Genomic DNA, 25,126 nt, shown 5'->3' on the forward strand with positions numbered 1-25,126 from the left:
CGCAGAGAATGGGTGGTGACCGTGAGAAAATATTGAAACAAAAAGAAATGCATTGGATTCATAGATTGGGATCATTAGTACCTTATGGCATGAATAGGGACTTTGATTGGTCAGTCTTTTGGTGAAGAATAGGTCTAATTAAATTTGATTCATAATAGTATATAGATATGTAGTGCTGTTATCAGGGTAGGTTATAACTGCTTTAAATATTGTGGGATAGTATTTTCTAGCTGTAAAAATGTTTAAACTATGTATCTTTAACAAAAAGTGTTTTGTTGCAAATTGTATAAATTTTGAAAGTTTGAAGAGTAACATATTTTGTGCAGCAGGTGGCGCTCAAGAGTAAAATGTATTGGCGCCAAGCTAACTGTTTAAAAGAACCACCTCTGAGTATTGTATGTATAGCATGATTAATTGACAGTAGTCACGAAACGTCGCTCTATCTTTTGTCAATAAAGATACTTTTTTAAGCAAATTGTGCTCTGGACATTCCCATGTTGCATATTGTTATAGTGGAATTGGGCAGATTTCCACGGTCGACACGAGCACAGTATTTTGCCTGGCAGCTGTTCTACATATTGCTGACAATCCCTAATAAAGTTTTTAACCCCTAAACCGCCGCCATCTACATAAACTAACCCCCTACTGTGAGCCCCTAAAACCGCCACCATCTAACTGATCTATCCCCTAATGTAAACCCCTAAAGCCGACACCATCTAATTGATCTATCCCCTAATCTGACCCCTTACACCGCCGTCACCTATATAAAAATTATTAACCCCATAATCTAATCCCCCTATACCGCCGCCAGCTATATTAATATTATTAACCCCTAATCTAATCCTCCTAAAAACATAATTTATGTAAGAACTTACCTGATAAATTCATTTCTTTCATATTAGCAAGAGTCCATGAGCTAGTGACGTATGGGATATAAATTCCTACCAGGAGGGGCAAAGTTTCCCAAACCTTAAAATGCCTATAAATACACCCCTCACCACACCCACAATTCAGTTTAACGAATAGCCAAGAAGTGGGGTGATAAGAAAAAAGTGCGAAAGCATATAAAATAAGGAATTGGAATAATTGTGCTTTATACAAAAAAATCAAAACCACCACAAAAAAGGGCGGGCCTCATGGACTCTTGCTAATATGAAAGAAATTAATTTATCAGGTAAGTTCTTACATAAATTATGTTTTCTTTCATGTAATTAGCAAGAATCCATGAGCTAGTGACGTATGGGATAATGATTACCCAAGATGTGGATCTTTCCACACAAGAGTCACTAGAGAGGGAGGGATAAAATAAAGACAGCCAATTCCTGCTGAAAATAATCCACACCCAGAATAAAATTTTAATGAAAAAACATAAGCAGAAGATTCAAACTGAAACCACTGCCTGAAGTACGTTTCTACCAAAAACTGCTTCAGAAGAAGAAAACACATCAAAATGGTAGAATTTAGAAAAAGTATGCAAAGAGGACCAAGTTGCTGTTTTGCAAATCTGATCAACCGAAGCTTCATTCTTAAACGCCCAGGAAGTAGAAACTGACCTAGTAGAATGAGCTGTAATCCTTTGAGGCGGAGTGTTACCCGACTCAATATAGGCATGATGAAATAAAGATTTCAACCAAGATGCCAAAGAAATGGCAGAAGCTTTCTGGTCTTTTCTAGAACCGGAAAAGATGACAAATAGACTAGAAGTCTTTCGGAAAGACTTAGTAGCTTCAACATAATATTACAAAGCTCTAACAGCATCCAAAGAATGCAATGATTTCTCCTCAGAATTCATAGGATTAGGACATAATGAAGGAAACACAATTTCTCTACTAATGTTGTTAGAATTCACAACCTTAGGTAAAAAATTCAAAAGAAGTTCGCAGCACCGCCTTATCCTGATGCAAAATCAGAAAAGGAGACTCACAAAAAAGAGTAGATAATTCAGAGACTCTTCTGGCAGAAGAGACGGCCAAAAGAAACAAAACTTTCCAAGAAAGTAATATAACGACCAAAGAATGCATGGGTTCAAAAGGAGAAGCTTGAAGAGCCCCCAGAACCAAATTCAAACTCCAAAGAGGAGAAATTGACTTAATGACAGGTTTTATACGAACCAAAGCTTGTACAAAACAATGAATATCAGGAAGATTAGCAATCCTTCTGTGAAAAAGAACAGAAAGAGCAGAGATTTGTCTTTCAAAAAACTTGCGGACAAACCTTTATCTAAACCATCCTGAAGAAATATAATATCTATCTATAATATATCTCTCTAGATACAGATTTACGAGCCTGTCACATAGTATCAATCACAGAGTCAGAGAAACCTCTTTGACCAAGAATCAAGCGTTCAAACTCCACACCTTAAAATTAAGGTTTTGAGATCCTGATGGAAAAAAGAACCTTGAGACAGAAAGACTGGTCTTAACGGAAGAGTCCACAGCTGGCAAGAGGCCATCCGGACAAGATCCGCATACCAAAACCTGTGAGGCCATGCTAGAGAATACCCTTGGAAGAAGAACTAGAGGCGGAAAGATATAGGCAGGATGACACTTGTAAGGAAGAGATAATGCATCCACTGCCTCCGCCCGAGGATCCCTGGATCCGGACAGATACCAGGGAAGTTTCTTATTTAGATGAGAAGCCATCAGATCTATTTCTGAGAGTTCCCACATTTGAACAATCTGAGGAAATACCTCTGGGTGAAGACCATTCGCCCAGGTGCAACGTTTGGCGACTGAGATAATCCGCTTTCCAATTGTCCATACCTGGGATATGAACCGCAGAGATTAGACAGGAGCTGGATTCCGCCCAAACCAAAATTTGAGATACTTCTTTCATAGCCAGAGGACTGTGAGTCCCTCCTAGATGATTGATGTATGCCACAGTTGTGACATTGTCTATCTGAAAACAAATGAACAACTCTCTCTTCAGAAGAGGCCAAGACTGAAGAGCTCTGAAATTGCACGGAGTTCCAAAATATTGATCGGAAATCTCACCTCCTGAGATTCCCAAACCCCTTGTGCCGTCAGATACCCCCACACAGCTCCCCAACCTGTAAGACTTGCATCTGTTGAGATTATAGTCCAGGTCGGAAGAACAAAGAAGCCCCCTGAACTAAACGATGGTGATCTGCCCACCATGTCAGAGAGTGTCGTATAATCGGTTTAAAGATATTAATTGAGATATCTTTGAGTAATCCCTGCACCATTGGTTCAGCATACAGAGCTGAAGAGGTCGCATGTGAAAACGAGCAAAGGAGATCGCATCTGATGCGGCAGTCCTAAGACCTAAAATTTCCATGCATAAGGCTACCAAAGGGAATGATTGTGACTGAAGGTTTTGACAAGCTGATATCAATGTTAAACTTCTCTTGTCTGACAAGGACAGAGTCATAGACACTGAATCTATTCTAGAAACCTAAAAAGGTTACACTTGTCTGAGGAATCAATGAACTGATTGGTAAATTGATCCTCCAACCATGAACTTGAAGAAACAACACAAGTCGATTCGTATGAGATTCTTCGAAAATGAGAAGACTGAGCAAGTACCCAGATATTGTCCAATAAGGAAATACCAAAAAACCCTGTTCTCTGATTACAGAAAGAAGGGCACCGAGAACCTTTGAAAAAAATTCTTGGAACTGAGGCTAGGCCAAACGGTAGAGCCACAAAACTGGTAATGCTTGTCTAAAAAGAGAATCTCAGACACTAAAAGTGATCTGGATGAATCGGAATATGTAGATACACATCCTGTAAATCTATTGTAGACATATAATGCCCTTGCTAAACAAAAGGCAGGACAGTCCTACAGTAACCATCTTGAATGTTGGTATCCTTACATAACGATTCAATATTGATAGATCCGGAACTGGTCTGAAGGAATTGACCTTCTTTGGTACAATGAAGAGATAAAATAAAACCCCAGCCCCTGTTCTAGAACTGGAACTGGCATAATTACTCCAGCCAACTCTAGATCTGTAACACATTTCAGAAATGCTGAGCCTTTGCTGTGTTAACTGGGACACGGGAAAGAAAAAAATCTCTTAGCAGGAGGCCTTAACTGAAGCCAATTCCGTACCTTTCTGAAACAATGTTCTGAAACCAGAAATTGAGAACGGAATTGATCAAAATTTCTTTGAAGAAAACGTAATCTGCCCCATACCAGCTGAGCTGGAATAAGGTCCGCACCTTCATGGGTACTTAGGAGCTGGCTATAGGTTTTCTAAAAGGCTTGGATATATTCCAAACTGGAAATAGTTTCCAAACTGATACCGCTCCTGAGAATGAAGGATCAGGCTTTTGTTCCTTATTGTGAGGAAAGGAACGAAATGATTATTAGACCTAAATTTACCTTAGATTTTTTATCCTTTGGAAAAAAAGTTCCCTTCCTTCCAGAAACAGTTGAAATAATAATTTATTACCCTGGAAAGAAAGGGAAAGCAAATTTGACTTAGAAGACATATCAGTATTCCAAGTTTAATCCATAAAGCTTTTCTAGCTAAAATAGCTAGAGACATATACCTGACATCAACTCTAATGATATCAAAAGATGGTATCACCAATAAAATTATTAGCATGTTATAGAATAATAATAATGCTATAAAATTATGATCTGTTACTTGTTGCGCTAAAGCTTCTAACCAAAAAGTTGAAGCTGCAGCAACATCCGCTATAAATATAGCAAGTCTAAGAAGAACATAAGTAAGCTTTTCTTAGAAAGGATTCAATTTTCCTATCTAAAGGATCCTTAAATGAATTACTATCTGCCGTAGGAATAGTAGCACATTTAGCAGGAGTAGAGACAGCCCCATAACCTTAGGGATTTTGTCCCAAAAAAACTCTAATCTGTCAGATGGCACAGGATATAATTGCTTAAACGTTTAGAAGGAGTAAAAGAATTACCCAAATTATTCCATTCCCTGGAAATTACTTCAGAAATAGCATCAGGGAGATTAAACACTTCTGGAATAACTACAGGAGATTTAAAAACCTTATTTAAACGTTTAGATTTAGAATCAAGAGGACCAGAATCCTCTATTTCTAATGCAATTAATACTTCTTTAAATAAAGAACGAATAAATTCCATCTTGAACAAATACAAAGATTTATCAGCATCAACCTCTGAGACAGAAACCTCTGAACCAGAAGAACCATTATCAGTATGATGATGTTCATTTAAAAATTCATCTGAAAAAAGAGAAGTTTTAAAAGACTTTTATGTAAACTAGAAGGAGAAATAACAGACATAGCCTTCTTAATGGATTTAAAAAATAAAATCTCTTATGTTTATCAGGAACACTCTGAAAATTAGATGTTGACGGAACAGCAACAGGTAATGTAACAGTACTAAAGGAAATTTTATCTGCATTAATAAGTTTGTCATGACATGCAATACAAACAACAGCTGGAGAAACAGATACCAAAAATTATAGCAGATACACTTAGCTTGGTAGCTCCAGCAGTAGACAGCGATTTTCCTGTAGTATCTTCTGACTCAGATGCAACGTGAGACACCTTGCAATATGTAAGAGAAAAAACAACATATAAAGCAAAATTGATCAAATTCCTTAAATGACAGTTTCAGGAATGGGAAAAAATGCCAAAGAACAAGCTTCTAGCAACCAGAAGCACTGAAAAAATAAGACTTAAATAATGTGGAGACAAAAGCGACGCCCTTATTTTTTAGCGCCAAATAAGACGCCCACATTATTTGGCGCCAAAAATGACGCCACATCCGGAACTCCGACATTTTTGGCGCAAAATAACGTCAAAAAATGACGCAACTTCCGGCGACACGTATGACGCCGGAAACGGAAAAGAATTTTTGCGCCAAAAAAGTCTGCGCCAAGAATGACGCAATAAAATGAAGCATTTTCAGCCCCCGCGAGCCTAACAGCCCACAGGAAAAAAAGAGTCAAATTTTTGAAGGTAATAAAAAATGATTAATTCAAATGCATTATCCCAAATATGAAACTGACTGTCTGAAAAATAAGGAAAGCTGAACATTCTGAGTCAAGGCAAATAAATGTTTGAATACATATATTTAGAACTTTATAAACAAAGTGCCCAACCATAGCTTAGAGTGTCACAGAAAATAAGATTTACTTACCCCAGGACACTCATCTACATGTTTGTAGAAAGCCAAACCAGTACTGAAACGAGAATCAGCAGAGGTTATGGTATATATAAGAGTATATCGTCGATCTGAAAAGGGAGGTAAGAGATGAATCTCTACGACCGATAACAGAGAACCTATGAAATAGACCCCGTAGAAGGAGATCACTGCATTCAAATAGGCAATACTCTCCTCACATCCCTCTGACATTCACTGCACGCTGAGAGGAAAACCGGGCTCCAACTTGCTGCGGAGCGCATATCAACGTAGAATCTAGCACAAACTTACTTCACCACCTCCATCGGAGGCAAAGTTTGTAAAACTGAATTGTGGGTGTGGTGAGGGGTGTATTTATAGGCATTTTAAGGTTTGGGAAACTTTGCCCCTCCTGGTAGGAATGTATATCCCATACGTCACTAGCTCATGGACTCTTGCTAATTACATGAAAGAAATAATTATCTCTATTACCAGCCCTTAAAAGGGCCTTTTGCGGGGCTTTGCCCCAAAGTAAACAGCTCTTTTGCCCTATAACCTGCCCTCCCTACACCGCCGCCACCTATATTAATAGTATTAACCCCTAATGTAAGCCCCTTACAACGCCGCCATCTATATTAAAATTATTAACCCCTAATTTAATCTACCTACCCCGCCGCCAGCTATATTATCTATATTAACCCTAAGTATATTATAGTTAATATAGTTATTACATTATTTATATTAACTATTTTAACTCTATCTAACCCTAACACCTCTAACTAAATTCTTATTAAATAAATCTAATTCATATTATAAACTAAAATATTCCTATTTAAATCTAAATACTTACCTATAAAATAAACCCATGCGGCTAGATTTAGAGTTCTGTGGCCAAAGGGGTGCGTTAGCTATGCGTGCTTTTTTTCTCCCACACCTTTTAAATACCGCTGGTATTTAGAGTTCACAGAATGGCTGCGTTAGGCTCCAAAAAGGGAGCGTACAGGCATATTTACCGCCACTGCAACTCTAGATACCAGCGTTGCTTACGGACGCGGCCAGCTTCAAAAACGTGCTCGTGCACGATTCCCCCATAGAAAACAATGGGGCTGTTTGAGCTGAAAAAATAACACCTGCAAAAAAGCAGCGTTCAGATCCTAACGCAGCCCCTTTGTTTGCTATGCGGAAACACCTCCTAAGTCTGCACCTAACACCCTAACATGAACCCAGAGTCTAAACACCCATAACCTTACACTTATTAACCCCTAATCTGCTGCCCCCGCTATCGCTGACCCCTGCATATTATTATTAACCCCTAATCTGCTGCTCCGTACACCGCTACCACCTACATTATAGCTATGTACCCCTAATCTGCTGCGCCTAACACCGCCGACCCCTATATTATATTTATTAACCCCTAATCTGCCCCCCTCAACGTCGCCACCACCTGCCTACACTTATTAACCCCTAATCTGCTGAGCGGACCGCACCACTACTATAATAAAGTTATTAACCCCTAATCCGCCTCACTCCTGCCTCAATAACCCTATAATAAATAATATTAACCCCTAATCTGCCCTCCCTAACATCGCCGACACCTAACTTCAATTATTAACCCCTAATCTGCTGACCGAATCTCGCCGCTACTGTAATAAATGGATTAACCCCTAAAGCTAAGTCTACCCTAACACTAACACCCCCCTAAGTTAAATATAATTTAAATCTAACGAAATAAATTAACTCTTATTAGAGTAGCTATATTAGGGTTTATTTTACAGGTAAGTATTTAGCTTTAAATAGGAATAATTTATTTAATAAGAGTTAATTTATTTTGTTAGATTTAAATTATATTTAATTTAGGGGGGTGTTAGGGTTAGGGTTAGAATTAGCTTTAGGGGTTAAAAAATTGAGCTCCGATCGGCAGATTAGGGGTTAATACTTGAAGTTAGGTGTCGGCGATGTTAGGGAGGGCAGATTAGTGGTTAATACTATTTATTATAGTGTTATTGAGGCGGGAGTGAGGCGGATTAGGGGTTAATAACTTTATTATAGTAGCGGTGCGGTCCGCTCGGCAGATTAGGGGTTAATAAGTGTAGGCAGGTGGAGGCGTCATTGAGGGGGGCAGATTAGGGGTTAATAAATATAATATAGGGGTCGGCGGAGTTAGGCGCAGCAGATTAGGGGTACATAGCTATAATGTAGGGGGCAGCGGTGAACGGACCGGCAGATTAGGGGTTAATAATAATATGCAGGGGTCAGCGATAGCGGGGGCGGCAGATTAGGGGTTAATAAATATAATATAGGGGTCGGCGGTGTTAGGGGCAGCAGATTAGGGGTTCATAGGGATAATGTAGGTGGCAGCGGTGTGCGGTCGGCAGATTAGGGGTTAAAAAATTTTAATAGAGTGGCGGCGATGTGGGGGGACCTCGGTTTAGGGGTACATAGGTAGTTTATGGGTGTTAGTGTACTTTAGAGCACTGTAGTCAAGAGCTTTATAAACCGGCGTTTGCCCAGAAAGCTCTTAACTACTGACTTTTTTCTGCGGCTGGAGTATTGTCGTTTGATTTCTAACGCTCACTTCAGCCACGACTCTAAATACCGGCGTTAGAAAGATCACATTGAAAAGATAGGATACGCAATTGACGTAAGGGGATTTGCGGTATGGAAAAGTCGCGGCTGCAAAGTGAGTGTTAGACCCTTTCCTGACTGACTCCAAATACCAGAGGGCGGTAAAAACCAGCGTTAGGAGCCTCTAACGCTGGTTTTGACGGCTACCGCCCAACTCTAAATCTAGCCGTAAGATAGCTACAATATAATTAATAATTACATTGTAGCTATGTTAGGGTTTATGTTTATTTTACAGGTAAATTGTTAATTATTTTAACTAGGTATAATAGCTATTAAATAGTTATTAACTATTTAATAGCTACCTAGTTAAAATAATTACCCAATTACCTGTAAAATAAATCCTAACCTGTTACAAATACACCTACACTATCAATAAATTAAATAAACTACAAATATCTATCTAAAAATACAATTAAATAAACTAAACTATATTACAAAAAATAAAAAAAAGATTACAAGATTTTTAAGCTAATTACACCTATTCTAAGCGCCCTAATAAAATAATAAAGCCCCCCAAAATAAAAAATGTTCCCTACCCTATTCTAAATTAAAAAAAGTTCAAAGCTCTTTTACCTTACCAGCCCTTAAAAGGGCTTTTTGCGGGGCATGCCCCAAAGAAAACTGCTCTTTTGCCTGAAAAAAAAACACAATACCACCCCCCAACATTACAACCCACCACCCACATACCCCTAATCTAACCCAAACCCCCCTTAAATAAACCTAACACTACCCCCCGGAAGATCTCCCTACCTTATCTTCACCACGCCGGGCCGAACTCCTCATCCGATCCGGGTGATGTCTATCCAAGCGGTAAAGAAGAAATCTTCATCCCGCCGATGTTTTCATCCAAGCGGCAGCAAAGTCTTCTTCCATCCGCCAGCATCTTCCATCAAGCGGCATCTTCAATCTTCTCTCCACCGACGCGGAGCATCCATCCCGGCCGACGACTGAACGACGAATGAGGTACCTTTAAATGACGTCATCCAAGATGGCGTCCGTCGAATTCCGATTGGCTGATAGGATTCTATCAGCCAATCGGAATTAAGGTAGAAAAATCTGATTGGCTGATTAAATTCAAGTTCAATCCGATCAAACCAATCAGCAAATCAGATTGAGCTTCCATTCTATTGGCTGATCGGAACAGCCAATAGAATGCAAGCTCAATCTGATTGGCTGATTGGTTCAGCCTATCGAATTGAACTTAAATTTGATTGGCTGATTCAATCAGCCAATCAGATTTTTCTACCTTAATTCCGATTGGCTGATAGAATTCTATCAGCCAATCGGAATTTGACGGACGCCATCTTGGATGACGTCATTTAAAAGGTACCTCATTCGTCGTTCAGTCGTCGGCCGGGATGGATGCTCAGCGTCGGTGGAGAGAAGATTGAAGATGCCGCTTGATGGAAGATGCTGGCGGATGGAAGAAGACTTTGCTGCCGCTTGGATAAAAACATCGCCGGGATGAAGATAGACATCACCCGGATCGGATGAGAAGTTCGGCCCGGCGTGGTGAAGATAAGGTAGGGAGATCTTCAGGGGGGTAGTGTTAGGTTTATTTAAGGGGGGTTTGGGTTAGATTAGGGGTATGTGGGTGGTGGGTTGTAATGTTGGGGGTGGTATTGTGGTTTTTTTTCAGGCAAAAGAGCAGTTTTCTTTGGGGCATGCCCCCACAAAAGGCCCTTTTAAGGGCTAGTAAGGTAAAAGAGCTTTGAACTTTTTTTAATTTAGAATAGGGTAGGGAATTTTTTTTATTTTGGGGGGCTTTATTATTTTATTAGGGGGCTTAGAATAGGTGTAATTAGCTTAAAAATCTTGTAATCTTTTTTTTATTTTTTGTAATTTAGTGTTTGGGTTTTTTTGTAATTTAGTTTAGTTTATTTAATTGTATTTTTAGATAGATATTTGTAGTTTATTTAATTTATTGATAGTGTAGGTGTATTTGTAACTTTGGTTAGGATTTATTTTACAGGTAATTGGGTAATTATTTTAACTAGGTAGCTATTAAATAGTTAATAACTATTTAATAGCTATCATACCTAGTTAAAATAATTAACAATTTACCTGTAAAATAAACATAAACCCTAACATAGCTACAATGTAATTATTAATTATATTGTAGCTATCTTAGGGTTTATTTTATAGGTAAGTATTTAGATTTAAATAGGAATATTTTAATTAATAATATTAATATTAGATTTATTTTAATAAGAGTTTAGTTAGGATGTTAGAGTTAGATAGGGTTATTATACTTAATATATATATATAATATAATAACAATATTAACTATATTAACCCTAATATAATTAGGGTTAATATAGTTAATATAGCAATCGGCGGTGTAGGGGGATTAGATTAGGGGTTAATACATTTATTATAGGTGGCCGCGGTGTAGGGGGATGTAGATTGTAGGCAAAAGAGCAGTTTACTTTGTGACAAAGCCCCGCCAAAAGCCCTTTTAAGGGCTGGCAAAAGAGCTGAATTCTTTGGGGCATGCCCCGCTAAAAGCCCTTTTAAGGGCTGGCAAAAGAGCTGTTACTTTGGGGCAATGCCACGCAAAAAGCCCTTTTCAGGGCTATTTGTAGGGTTAGACTTAGGTTTAGTGGTAGGGATAGTTTAGTATTTTAGGGGTTAAATAATTTAATATAGATGGCGGCGGGATAGGGGGATTAGATTAGGGGTTAATAATTTTAAAATAGATAGCGGTGGGGTAGGGGCTCACTTTAGGGGGTAGGTAAGGTAGATGGCGGCGGTGTTAGGGGGCTCACTTTATGGGGTTATAGATTTAATATAGCTGGCGGCGGTTTAGGGGTTAATAACTTTATTATGTTGCGGCGGGGTTTGGGAGCGGCGGTTTAGGGGTTAATACATATTTTATTGTTAGGCTAGTGAGGGGGGATAGCGGATAGAGGGTTAGACGTGTCAAGCTATGTTAGGGAGGCGTGTTAGACTATCGGGCTATGTTAGGGAGGCGTGTTAGACAGTGCGGGTGATTTCATACTTTAGTCAGGTTTTGTAGGCGCCGGCAGTTTCTAATGTGGTGCAAGTCACTGGCGACGCCAGAAATTTGTACTTGCGCAGATTTCTGGACATCGCTGGTTTATCCGACTTACGGCACGTTAGCATCTGACGGCGCCGTATATTGGATAGCTCGAGATGCGAGCTGAAACTGCGGGCGACGCGGGTTCCCTCGCTTGCACCACAAACTACGCCGTATATCGGATCGCGCCCCCTATATTTTGTAAATATTCAGCAAGTACTATTTGTGCTGAAAAATTAAAACAGATCTGTGTACAGCTAAGAGCAATAGATTTCAATGAGAAATTAACAGAAGAGCTATTATAACTCATAGAAGCCCAAAATTGGGCATATTGTGCTCTAAATAATTTCTCAATTATTATATAGGTAACTATGTGGCTTATAGCGACAGTTGGATATTATCCACACTAGTAAGTACTAAAATTATAGGGGACAGTTGTCCCAAAGAAATGTAGATATAATATAATACCCTTAATGTTATCCTATTGCAATCTTAGGCTGCTGGTAAATCTAGGTACACAGGATAATATTGTGTTCATACGTTAGTAGTAACTTGCAGGTAGCAGAGAAAAATAAATAAATATTTTACTGTTTGAGAAAATGAAATTATACCACCAAAATGTAGTTTGTGGAACCCAAAACAGGATTAATATCAGTAGATATAGTTATATATTACTGGTCAACTGCACCTTAAAATTACACTTATAATACTATAGAATTACACGAATGTTCTTGTTATCCTTATGAATAATACCTAGAGTACTGTGGTTAGTACTACAGGATGTGCAAGTATTTGCTTAAAGGTTATGTATTGGTTAATCACCTGTTTTTTTCTATGCTAGATACATTTATGACTGGTACAAAACACTTAAATATATAATCCCCCCATATATAGGGCTAGTAGATATAACTAAAAATATATAGTTTGTATTGATATTTGAGTCACTGTATAGCTTGATTGACTCTAAAACATAGTGTGCAGGCTGGGCCTTTAAGACGTTTATATTAGCCGATGTTCAGTGCTTGTTATCCTTATGAATAATACCTAGAGTACTGTGGTTAGTACTGTTGCTGTTGCTACTTGCGGTTTAGGAAGGATCAGGGTTTCAACTGGTCGGGTGAGGACACATTGTATTACCTCTGGGTAGGGTACAGTCTCAGCGCCTCTGGAGAAGTTGGGAGAAAAATTAAACAACAAAACAGTAAATAATAAACAAAACAGGTAAGAACATATCATAGACCCAGTGAATGGGTAAATATACAATAACTGTGATAACATTTCAATAAAAGAGGTTAGAGCTGCTTAGATATCTAAGATAATAAGTAAACTTAAGAGTCAGCAACATTTGAACTTTTCAAACATTTTTGAACAAAGATTATACTGAAGTATATATGCACCATGACAGTTTAAAGTTTTAGTGAGGAGGCACAACCTTGATATGGTCTCCTAAGGAGACCTGTGGGATGAAGACATCTTAATAGATCTTTTGGAAAAAGGATAATGTTGATTCGGAAAGACACCATAGAATACAAGGCCCTGAGAAATATCTTGAGTGGAAACATGAGCGTGATGATCTCGGGTGGTTCTTATTTCTTAAGTCTTTTGCGGCTCACTCTCATCCACCTGGGTTGCCTAGGGGAACTTGGCTGTGGCTGGTCTTCCGTTGGTATGTGTGGTGTGTCAAACCCCAGGTGTTTACATGTTGGAGGTATCTCCTCTCGCTCTCGGACTGTAAAGGTTTTGTTGTCTTTAAGGATGTGAAGGGCTAAAGGAAAACCCCATTTGTATTTGATCTGATGCTTCCTGAGGAGGGTCGTCAGAGGGCGTAGGGAGCCCCTCCTTTGGAGTGTCTGAAGGCTGAGGTCTTGATAGAACTGTATTACTTTTCCTTGGAATTTGTAGGTTGGTTTATCCCTTGAGGTCTGAAGGATTTTCTCCTTGTCTTGAAGAAATGATAATATTTCTGAAGAGTTGTTGCAGATATGTGTTGAGGTCTGGGTTAGCGATTGTTTCTGGGACTCCCTTTAGCCTGATATTGTTTCTTTGAGATCTGTTTTCCAAATCATCAACCTTATCTTGTAGGTCTGTGATGGTTTGCTGTTGTAGTTGCAGAGACTGAAAGGTCACAGCCAGTTCATCTGTGATCGTGTCTCTGTGTTCCTCCAGCACATCAAGTTTGCCGCCCAGATCAGCTATATCTGATCATATGTCCGTGAGACTTGAAGTGACAGCAGTGTGCATGGAGTCAATTTTTTCCCATAGTCTCTCAAAATTTGCTGCGATGTCTTGATTTGAGACAAGGCCCCTCAAATCAGCTTTCGTTACTGGGGTCAGGTTCTCATCAGTGGTGAGAGGTGATGATTCTGTCTCTGAGTCGCCCCCTGTCTCCATCTCTGCCCGCTCTGTGGTTTTAACGAGTTTAGAAGGTTTCAAAAAAGTACACACTGTAGAGGGTTTATTTGTTTTATCTCCTTTGGCGGGTTTTCTGGCTGACATAATAGCAAAAACAAAGATAAACAGCCCACCATTCAAGAATGCTGGGGAAGATCTGTTGATAACCAGACACTGGAGTTTGAGAAGTGTATTAATATGACTTCTGTTTTATGACACATGGGGTTAAGAGAGCTTGTTAAGAGTATCATATTAGGAGGTGAGTGGGAAAGTTCTATATGTTGCTCTGCTCAAGCCCTTATTGAGGCTAAAAAGTGTACCTTTGTCTTCTATTTCACTTTATTTCTTTTGCAGTAACAGGGAGAAGCTTTGCAATGGATACGTCTTAGAATATCTCCCAGTTTGCTTTGCTGTATTCTTGTATTTTCAGAAGTCTTTATTAATTCTGTCTTAGCCCCTATTCATTAAGTTATGCGCCATAAAAGGAAATCGTTTTCCTCAGCCTTCTTTCACACATGTATTCTCCAAGATGTCCCCCCTGCTTAGTGGCATATATCCAGCATGTTGTTTAATTAGAGGGATCATGCTAAAGTGTAGCGTTAGATGTCATGTCCTCTGTTCAAGTGACTATTTACCGAATCCTCGGTTTATTGGCAAGCCATCTGTTAATTGGCTTAGTGTGTAGTGTGGCGCTTTAACCCGCTTGATGTAGTAACAGCTGTGGGCTACCTATGAAGTGCTGCCAGACCGACGGTCAAACCGGGCCGCCACTCTCCATCCCCTTGGCCAACAATGTCCCCTGTGTCTCTGGGGCAAGTCCCGGCTTACTTGTATGTCAGGTAGATCCGGTGTGAAAACCGGAGGCGTGCACCGTTGTCGGGTTCCTCAATTTAGGCCTTAATCCTTCTGGTGCAAATGCGCGTTGTCAGTGAGATAGGAGGCCCAAGGTGGTGTGTGTGCTCTTGATCGGTCTGTCGATTGATGTTCTGGGTGTCAGCCACCTTCCATCTGCCCTCTACTGAAAGCTTGGCTCTGTTCTATCGCTGCCTTGCCGACTTTAGATATCTGCAGCACAGAGCTCAGAGATTATGCAGCCATCTCCCAATACCAGCTTTTTAAAGGGACATTCCAGACAAAATTGGAATTCACATGGATGCATTTCACTTTTGAATAGGAGCATTTTTGTATTATACATGTATTAGCAAAAATGCTTCTAATAAAAGCTATAGCTGTTTTAAAAGTGTATTAAAGTATGCACTGTGCACCTGCATTTTGAATATGGCACTTGTTCAGAGAGCCTAAGGTGCTTGTATCATCCAGTAATGACTTGTTTATTGATGATTTGTTTATTGCTGATACGATACAAGCCCCACTGGTGCTGTAAGCAGCTGCAGTATTTAAAATGCTAGTGCAATGAGAATATCAAGTTATGCTTCACATGCACATGCAGTGAAAAATGTTGACACTAAAACAGTAATTACTTTTGATAGAAGGATTTTTGACAATACATGTACTGTATATTGCAAATATGTTTCTATTCAAAGATGTAATTAATCTATGACCATTTAAATTTTGACCGAAATGTCCCTTTAAAGTTGATAGTTACTGTGCAAGAGTCTTATACAGGGCTGGCGCTTGAATAGAGTCAAGCAAGACAACCGCCTTAGTGTGCCACAGTATGGGGGCGTAAACTACCGGTGACAACAACTGACAACCTGCAGCAGCAACATTTTTTTTTTTTTCACACTTGCGGTCCGCCCCCAGACAATCTTGAGTTTTCTTTGTGCGACTTGGGAAATTGGGGTGCCGTGCTAATACACTGACTGTTCCATATGTAGCTAAGCTTACATTTTTAAAAATACATTGAAATTCTGAAAATGTTTCCCGCGCACACAGGCTGCAACTGTTCGGTGCGCGTGGGCTAGTTCTGTTGGGAAAGGAGGAGGGGGTGGAGCAGACAGTGGCGTCACTGGGGGGGTGCGGACCGCACCAGGGGACAGACACCTTCAGGAGGGGAGGGTGACACCAGTAGTTAATAACTACAAGAATCAGGGCTGCTGCAGTGCAAAGAGTTATTTTTATTAGTCTCTAACTGCAGACTGCTGGCTGCCTGTGCCGATTTGCAATCTGTTCTGTAGTGCGATTGTGGGAGCCTCTGAGGAACTGGAAGAGCACCCTGGACAGACTGAAGGAAGTTGTAATAAGCAGCACATTCAGTGTGCTGTTCTGTAGCTATTTCCCTGAATTATGAGCAATAGCAGCACTTTCTGTTAAAAGCTGTCCCCTCCCTTCTCTCCCCCTTCTTCCTGCACAAGCGCGGTTCTTTTGCTTTGAGGCAGCTAACTGTGATCAGCCACATGAAAGGAAAGCAATGAGAGGTAAGAGGGGCAGAGGTCAGCAATAAATACGTTTGTGTGTGTGTGCTGCAGGGCACAGCCTTTTAACCCCTCCTAGAGCAGAAGAGCTGCTTAGTGTTTGTGAATTCTCTGTTCAGGAGACTGTATAAATGTGTTGCATAACAGGGGAAAAATATTTATATTCTTTTTCTCCACTCTCCCTCTTTTTTTCTTCTTCTTTTCTCCTCATCTCTCTTTCACTATCTCACTCTCTCCACTCTTATCTCACCTCCTGTCTCTCTATGCCATTGCCCCTTCACTTTTTATCATCTCGCTCCTTTTCTTTCCCCTTTCCCCTTTATTTCAATATTTTTGTTTTTTAATGTAGAAGAAAACTATCACCATTAAACTTAAAATAAAATGTTTACTTTAAGTGAACATACACTGCCCTTTAAATAAACACTAGTGAGCTACATCTGACAGCACTCTGGCACAAGATTAATTATTTATAGGTTACAAACAGAAAAAAATATTTTATTGCAGCTTTAGTTGATTTAAGTAAAAGGTGTAAAATATGTATTACTGGATTAGAACATTTCATTAAAGGGACATGAATATATATGAATTTTACTGACAATTTACTGACAATGTTTTTTTTCATTATTTTATTTGCCGATTTTCCTCCAATTTTCCTTCCCCCCCTCCACTGCCCTAGAAATGCTACATTGCAGCATTCTACACAGTGATTTATGGATCACTGCAGGAGCTCATGTATATCTGCCAATATATTCCAGTATTTTTAGGGCAGTGGAAAAAAACAGGAAAAATTTGAGGTATGTGTATCTATGTGTACTGTTCAAGTGTCTATCTGTGTACTGTATGTGTCTGTATCTGAGTGTACGTGTGTGTATATCTGTGTACTGTGTGTGTCTGTATCTGTGTGTACATGTGTGTATATCTGTGTACTGTGTGTGTCTGTATCTGTGTGTATATCTGTGTACTGTGTGTGTCTGTAACTGTGTACTGTATGTGTCTGTATCTGTGTGTACATGTGTGTATATCTGTGTACTGTGTGTGTCTGTATCTGTGTGTATATCTGTGTACTGTGTGTGTCTGTAACTGTGTACTGTGTGTGTCTGTATCTGTGTGAACATGTGTGTATCTGTGTACTGTTTGTATGTGTGTGTTTGTTTACATGTGTGTTTGTGTGTATATATATATATATTAAGAGCAGGTATTGGCGCACCTCAAGACACATGAGACCAGAAATTATTTCACATATTTTAACTTTTTTACTTTTTTCTTAATACTGCAAAAATTGCCTTCTTAATATTTCATAATTTTTTTAAACATTTTTAAATAAAGATGGGATCTTAGTCACACAATATGGCCATATTCTGCTCAGCCAGTCACCACTTACAAGGTGTCCCACATAAGACTGGTCCAAACTAAGCTCAAGAATACAATTCTAATACATCAAAATAGAATTTCCAATCTCTCATCCAGACTGCAGGGGATGAGGCTTCCTGGCTTCATATTATTTCACATACTTCAAACTTGTTTCCATATGCTGCAAAAAATTGCCTTCTCAACATTTCTTAACACTATGAAATTAGCCAATACCATTCTAATATACCAAAATGACATTCCAACATTACAATACTATACCTCTCATCCAGACTGCATAGGATGAGGTTTCCTGGCTTTATATACACACAGTTAAATATCTGTGTCAGGAACACACCTGAACTGGGTGGAGTGCTTTAAACCAAAGGGCTTTGGTCAGTTTCCCTAGTGATAAATCAATAACAAATTTTGATTAAGCACATCTAATAAAAGCATATGTTTTTAAATGCACATATTGTGGCGTGCTGCCAAAGTGACCAAAATGAATATAATTTTAAGAGCAGGTATTGGTGCACCTCAAGACACATGAGACCACAAATTATTTCACATATTTTAACTTTTTTCCTTTTTTCTCAATACTGCAAAATTTGCCTTCTTAATATTTCATAATATGGCCATATTGTGTGACTAAGATCCCATCTTTATTTAAAAAAATTTAAAAAAATTATGAAATATTAAGAAAGTTAAAATATTTGAAATAATTTGTGGTCTCATGTGTCTTGAGGTGCACCAATACCTGCTCTTAAAATTATATTTATTTTGGTCACTTTGGCAGCACTCCACAATATGTGCATTTAAAAACATATGCTTTTATTAGATGTGCTTAATCAAAATTTCTTATTGATATATATATATATATATATATATATATATGTGTGTGTGTGTGCGTGTGTGTGTGTGTGGATGTATATCTGTGCTCATAGTGCATTGCCCCATTTCTTTGAAGTATTTTTTGTTCTGGTTAGGGGCCCCGTTCTGTCATTATGGTTAGGGCCCCATACTTTATAGGCCCTGCACTGACTGCAGGCAACTACAAGTCAGGTGGAGCAGTTACATGAGAGGAGCTGCGCATAGGCTGTTAAATCACTGACTTTCAATGTGCTTCTATTACCCAGCAGGAAGTCTTAGTTAGGAGTCTCCTCCTCCACCCTGAACCCAACCATCATGCGTGTGTGTTTTTGTATGTATGTGTGTTTGTGTATGTTTATGTATGTGTATATAAATGTGTATATATGTGGCTGTGTATGTATGTGTATTGAGTATAAGTGTGTATGTGATTGTGTGTGTGCAAATGTGTGTGTAAGTATGTGTGCATGAGTATGTGTAAATATGTATGTGGGTGTAAATGTGTGTGTGTATAAATTTGTGTATGTATGTGTAAATATGTGTGTGTATACTATGTATGTGTAAATATGTGTGTGTATGTATGTGTAAATGTGTGTGTATGTATGTGTGTGTGTATGTATGTATGTGTAAATATGTGTGTGCATGTATGTGTAAATGTGTGTGTATGTATGTGTGTGTGTGTATGTATGTATGTGTAAATATGTGTGTGTATACTATGTATGTGTAAATATGTGTGTGTATGTATGTGTAAATGTGTGTGTATGTATGTGTGTGTGTGTATGTATGTGTAAATATGTGTGTATACTATGTATGTGTAAATATGTGTGTGTGTGTGTGTATGTATGTGTAAATGTGTGTGTATTTGTATGTATGTGTAAATATGTGTGTGTAAGTATGTGTGCATGAGTATGTGTAAATATGAATGTGGGTGTAAATGTGTGTGTGTATAAATTTGTGTATGTATGTGTAAATATGTGTGTGTATACTATGTATGTGTAAATATGTGTGTGTATGTATGTGTAAATGTGTGTGTATGTATATGTGTGTGTATGTATGTATGTGTAAATATGTGTGTGTATGTATGTGTAAATGTGTGTGTATGTATATGTGTGTGTGTGTAAAAATGTGTGTGTATGTATATGTGTGTGTATGTATGTGTAAATGTGTGTGTATGTATATGTGTGTGTGTGTATGTATGTGTAAATGTGTGTGTATGTATGTGTGTGTGTGTGTGTATGTATGTGTAAATATGTGTGTGTATGTATGTGTGTGTGTGTGTATGTATGTGTAAAAATGTGTGTGTATGTATGTGTAAATGTGTGTAAATATGTGTGTGTATGTATGTGTAATATACATACATATAAATATGTGTGTGTGAAAATATGTATGTGTGAGTATGTATGCATGTGTAAAATTGTATGAGTATGTATGTGTGTGTAGGTACATTTTGTTACCTGCTATTTTGAACAGAGTCACTACTTTGGCACATTATGTCATGCAGAAATATCTATTACACATCACTAGAACATTTTGTTAAGTAGCAGGGTATATCTTTTTTGGGGGGGAGGGTGGGCAGCAAAATGTGCCTTTGCCTGTGTAGCCAAAAATCCTAGCACCGGCCCTGGTCTTATAAACCACATTTATTAATTGACTCATTGTTCAAAAATGGTTAATCCGATGGATAGGCTTGATGAAGTTATACCAGCATCCCAGTCTCTGGTTTCATGCTATTTAGCAGGGGGTCTTAAATCACCATAGTCAGAGATCTGGAGTTGATTTTTTGCTTGGAGCATAGTTGTACTACTGCACCAATAAATCATAGAAAGTGTATTCTGCTTACCAATGTGTTATGTAGTGCACCACTAGATTATTTCTGCTGACAGGAGACACAAAAACCTTAGATGGTTGACTGTGTATAAAGCTACTCAAACAATCACAACAATAAAATATGAACTATGTTTTTTTATATATTACTTTATAAACTGCAACTGGAAGCAGCTGATATTTGCTTCTGGGCTTTATAAGTTAGAGGTCCCACACACTTCCCTACATACTTGTATTCTTTGCAATTTCCTTGATATTAGTGAGGGCTCTCTACAAAATGAGGTAGAAAAAAAGAGAGAAGGGAGAATGCAATACTCCTATACAACCAGAATTTAAACTTCATGACCCCATTATTAAACCTTTGACCTAAATTAACTAAAACCTGATTGTGAAACTTATGGGGGGGGATCATTGCAACTTGAAAATTGCAAAATTCTATGATATTTGTTCTCACCTTTTGTCAGAGACAAGATTTGTTAGTTAAGCTCCAAAATAAGCAGTGATGCCACATTTACTCCTTAGCGCATAGGCTTAATTCCCATGTAAAGATTATCAACATCACAAAAAAGAACTATAAAACCATATAAAATAAACACATTAAAACACAGAAAACTCCCTCTATAAAACAAACTAGTCTAAGATACGCACAACAGAAAACTTGAAAACATTGGCAAATTAGGGCCTGTTTACAAGTGGAGCAGTATGTACCGCTTCCGCTATAGCGCTAATTGCACTAGAAGTAAACTTTTAAAGTGCGTCAGGTTGCACTCGTATTATGAGTTGAAAGTAAAAAGTTATCGTGCTCGCGCTAACCCGACGGGCGCAAACAGGTTGCTTCTAGAGCAATTAGACTCGCGTAAAAGATAACCTCTGTTTTTTTCCCCCCATAGAAGTCAAAAGAGAGAAAAAACTCCTGACACAGCACTAACCCAAACTCATATTCTCATATGCGCTAACCTGATATAAAAAATCTGAGTATTGTGCATTCCAATGTTCTTCACATAGCAGAATATGTTCTATATATTAAAAAATACATATTCCTATTTATATATCTGATGATATTTTGGTACAATATATATTTATACCTTGATATATACATGATTATATATAGGAATATCTATTTAGAAATATATAGAACATATTCTGTTATGTGCAGAACATTGGAATGTAAAATATTTACAGTAAAAAAAACAGTATAATACTTTATTTAAAATTAAGATTGCATAAATATGGTTTTACATGTTTTCATTTAATTAATTGCAAAGGTTTCCAATGCACTTATATATATGTGTACATATATATTTATGTTTTTTATATATCTCTGTAAATACATATATACACATAATACATATGTATACATATATATATATATATATATATATATATATATATACACACACACATACATATACATATTTAGAGATGTATATGTATGTATCTTAATGTTAAAGTCTTTTGCCTGCTTTTTTTTTTTCTAACACCTAAGATCTCATATCTTTGAGCCCTTATAACTTTTTTTGTGCAATATTATTTTGAATATTTTTATAAGAGAGTGTTATTATGAGTGTAACTGTACTTTGTAATGTATTTTTGATGTGTTCTGTGCAACTTTTTTAATTTCACAAAACAATTAGCCACAGCTCTGAAACATTTTGACTATGCCTTTAGAACTCTTTGAAACGCACATTGCCGTCCTCTGAAAACACCATACGTTCTATATAGTGAGATTATTGTTTCATTATAAAAAAGACAAGCAAATATTGTATAGATCATAATCCATGACAAGCTATGGTTTTGCAACCTTGGGGTCAATGTAAAAAAAATATGAAATAGAAGGAATGAGGAGAGCTGGTACATAGTGGCAGGAGGCAAGAATAGGACTTTTGTAGTTGCCTTGAAAAGGTTATTACATTTTCATAAATGCAGGATGATCCTGATGTTTAGTGGCAGTTTATTCCAAGAGGTGTGACCTCTTCTTTATTTTTATTTTTTTAAATATTATGGGTTGACTGAAGGCTGTAATCAGAGATTTATGTGAAGTATACAGGGTATACTTTGAGCCTTTGGCCCTGATATTCAAATAAAAGGGGTGGACCCACAAAGTGCCGGCATGTGGCGATCTGTCTTCCATAGGATACAATGAGGAGCGATACATCAGCAAAACATCACCGACATCGCCACTTGGCTGCACTTTCTACAGCTGGGGGGGCATATTTGAAGTGTTCCTATATATCGCAGACAGGGGGTTCACTGAAACCAAAAACTGTTTCTGTGTCGGAACACTTCAAATATTGCCGGTGTGACCTAACTGTAACTACACCTACAATACCTGCTTCACATTGTTAAGTCTCGCCACTGAAAAGGTGGCGAGACAAACATGGTTGACACCCTACTCGTAATCTGTACTTCAGAGATTGGAATATATTGCAGTGCTGCAATGTATCCCAATCAAAGTTCAGATTACTCCCCCTGGAACGCCCGGCTAACTTCCATAGAACGCATACACCTACGTCATAATCTAGCTATACTCCCCCTGGAAAGCCCAGCTAACTGCTGAATACCACCTCTACCTATGTCATGTCTTAGCTACACACAATAAACCCTCTAATCTACTAACCACTAATCCGCCACAACCCCCAAACGCAAACTACTCCTACACTACTTCTACCAAACCCCTCCCACCTCTAAGCTAACACTTCCTAAATTACAAAAAATAAAAACACAAAATTTAAAAAATAATTACAGAAAAAAATCCTTTACTAAAATCTAAAGAAAAGGTTGCCATGAAAAGGGCATTGCCATAAAGTGATTTAAGCTCTTTTTGCTCCCACAAAAAATCAAAAGCCCTATTCTAAAAAAAAAACCTTATACTAAAAAAAAACCTAACTTAAAAAAAAAGGTTGTCCAGAGAAGGAAATTTAGTGGGGCATTGCCCTAAACTGATTTAAGCTCTTTTTGCAAAACAATCAAAAGCCTATTATTATTATTATTATTAAAAAATAAATCCTAAACTAAAAAAAACTAAAAGGGAAAAAAACAAAAAACAAAAACCTAATCTTAAAAATAAAGAAGCCCACCCCAAAAATATCCCAAAGTTTGTACTCACCAACTTTACTCCTGCACTGCTCCTCTTCTTTCTTCATGGTGTCAATCTTCTTCATCTTCATGGTGACAGTCCTCTTCTTCCATCTTCTGTCTTCAATCCTCTTACTTCTACTTCCATCTTCTATCTTATCCTTTTTTCTTCTTGTCTTCTGGTAGACGTCCTCTTCATTCACCACCACACACTGAAGCTTGAATGCGGTTTTCCTCCTTATACAGTGGTGCCCTTGCATTTCTATTGGCTGATTTTCGAATTCTTAGTGCAACCAATCTCCTCGAAGAAAGTAGTAGAGCACTGCCAAAGTCAAGTTGGTGAACAAAAACTCTGGAGTTGGGGGCTTGTCCGGGCGGCAGCCATGAAAGACTGAAAACATAGAAGCTCCAAGAGTTCTTAGGATAATCCGCCAATTATCAGTGGAACTGTCTATAATCGAATCAAGTTAGCATTCAATCCAGATATAGGAACTTGTTCCTATTCGGAATATATGTTTTTTTTTTTATCATACCATCCCTTTCGTGGACTGAACTGGACCGTTGGAACTAAAGTGGCGGCCTAACAGGATGATTCCAATTCTCCCGCTCAGCTGACAGGGTACAGCAGAAGAAAAGTTTCTGCATCAGTTGCAATTGGACCGACACATATCTACAAAGCCTGTATTAAATCATTGATCCCTCACTGGGGAAACAGCACTTAACAACCTAACTGGAGTGCTGAAATTACTGAAAATGGCACTTACATGGACATGTGGGAATACTGGATGCAGTCCCTCCTGGATCATATATATCTGAAACAGAGTCTACAAAGGATGGTTTGCTCGCTAACTCATGTTTCTACTACTCTAACTCCTCAGGAGATTGATGATGGTTGTTTTACGGAAGCCCGGATGGTTACATTTCAGCCTATTCCCGGTGTGCAGAGAGGTCACACACGTCATCCGATCTGGAGGACATTTCTCGCTTTGCTTGTGAGGTCGAGGTTTGCTTTGGCCAGCTACATACACAGCGAGATGATCGGAGCTATATGGAGCTATTTCAAACCCTGAATGGCGAGATCCATCATCTCACACTTACCGCTGTCGATGAGTTCCAGCTGTCCGTTGGAGCTGATGCGGCTGAGTGGAGGAGATGGAGGAAATTGACTGATGGCAGCAAGTACTTTTCCACACATGTTTTCCCCATGAAGGAGACAAGAGGATTGCCAACATCTAACATCATGTGAGCAGGAGTAGGCTAGTGTCTGAATTTCACTGACATATGTGAAGTGCCACAGTTAATTCTGTTTCTATTTTTATTAGTTTGCCTTAACAGTTATGTATATTGAACTATTCTACCTAATGATAATATTTGTATATGTTATGTTCAGTGGATACACAAGTTTATCACAATTAAGTCAAGGTGGACATATTTTCTATTAGTGCCTAGACTGAGATAGATCATATCTGCTTGCCCAGGGGCTTAGAATTAGATA

Source organism: Bombina bombina, chromosome 2 (assembly GCF_027579735.1).
Source record: "Bombina bombina isolate aBomBom1 chromosome 2, aBomBom1.pri, whole genome shotgun sequence".
NCBI classification, from domain to species: domain Eukaryota; kingdom Metazoa; phylum Chordata; class Amphibia; order Anura; family Bombinatoridae; genus Bombina; species Bombina bombina.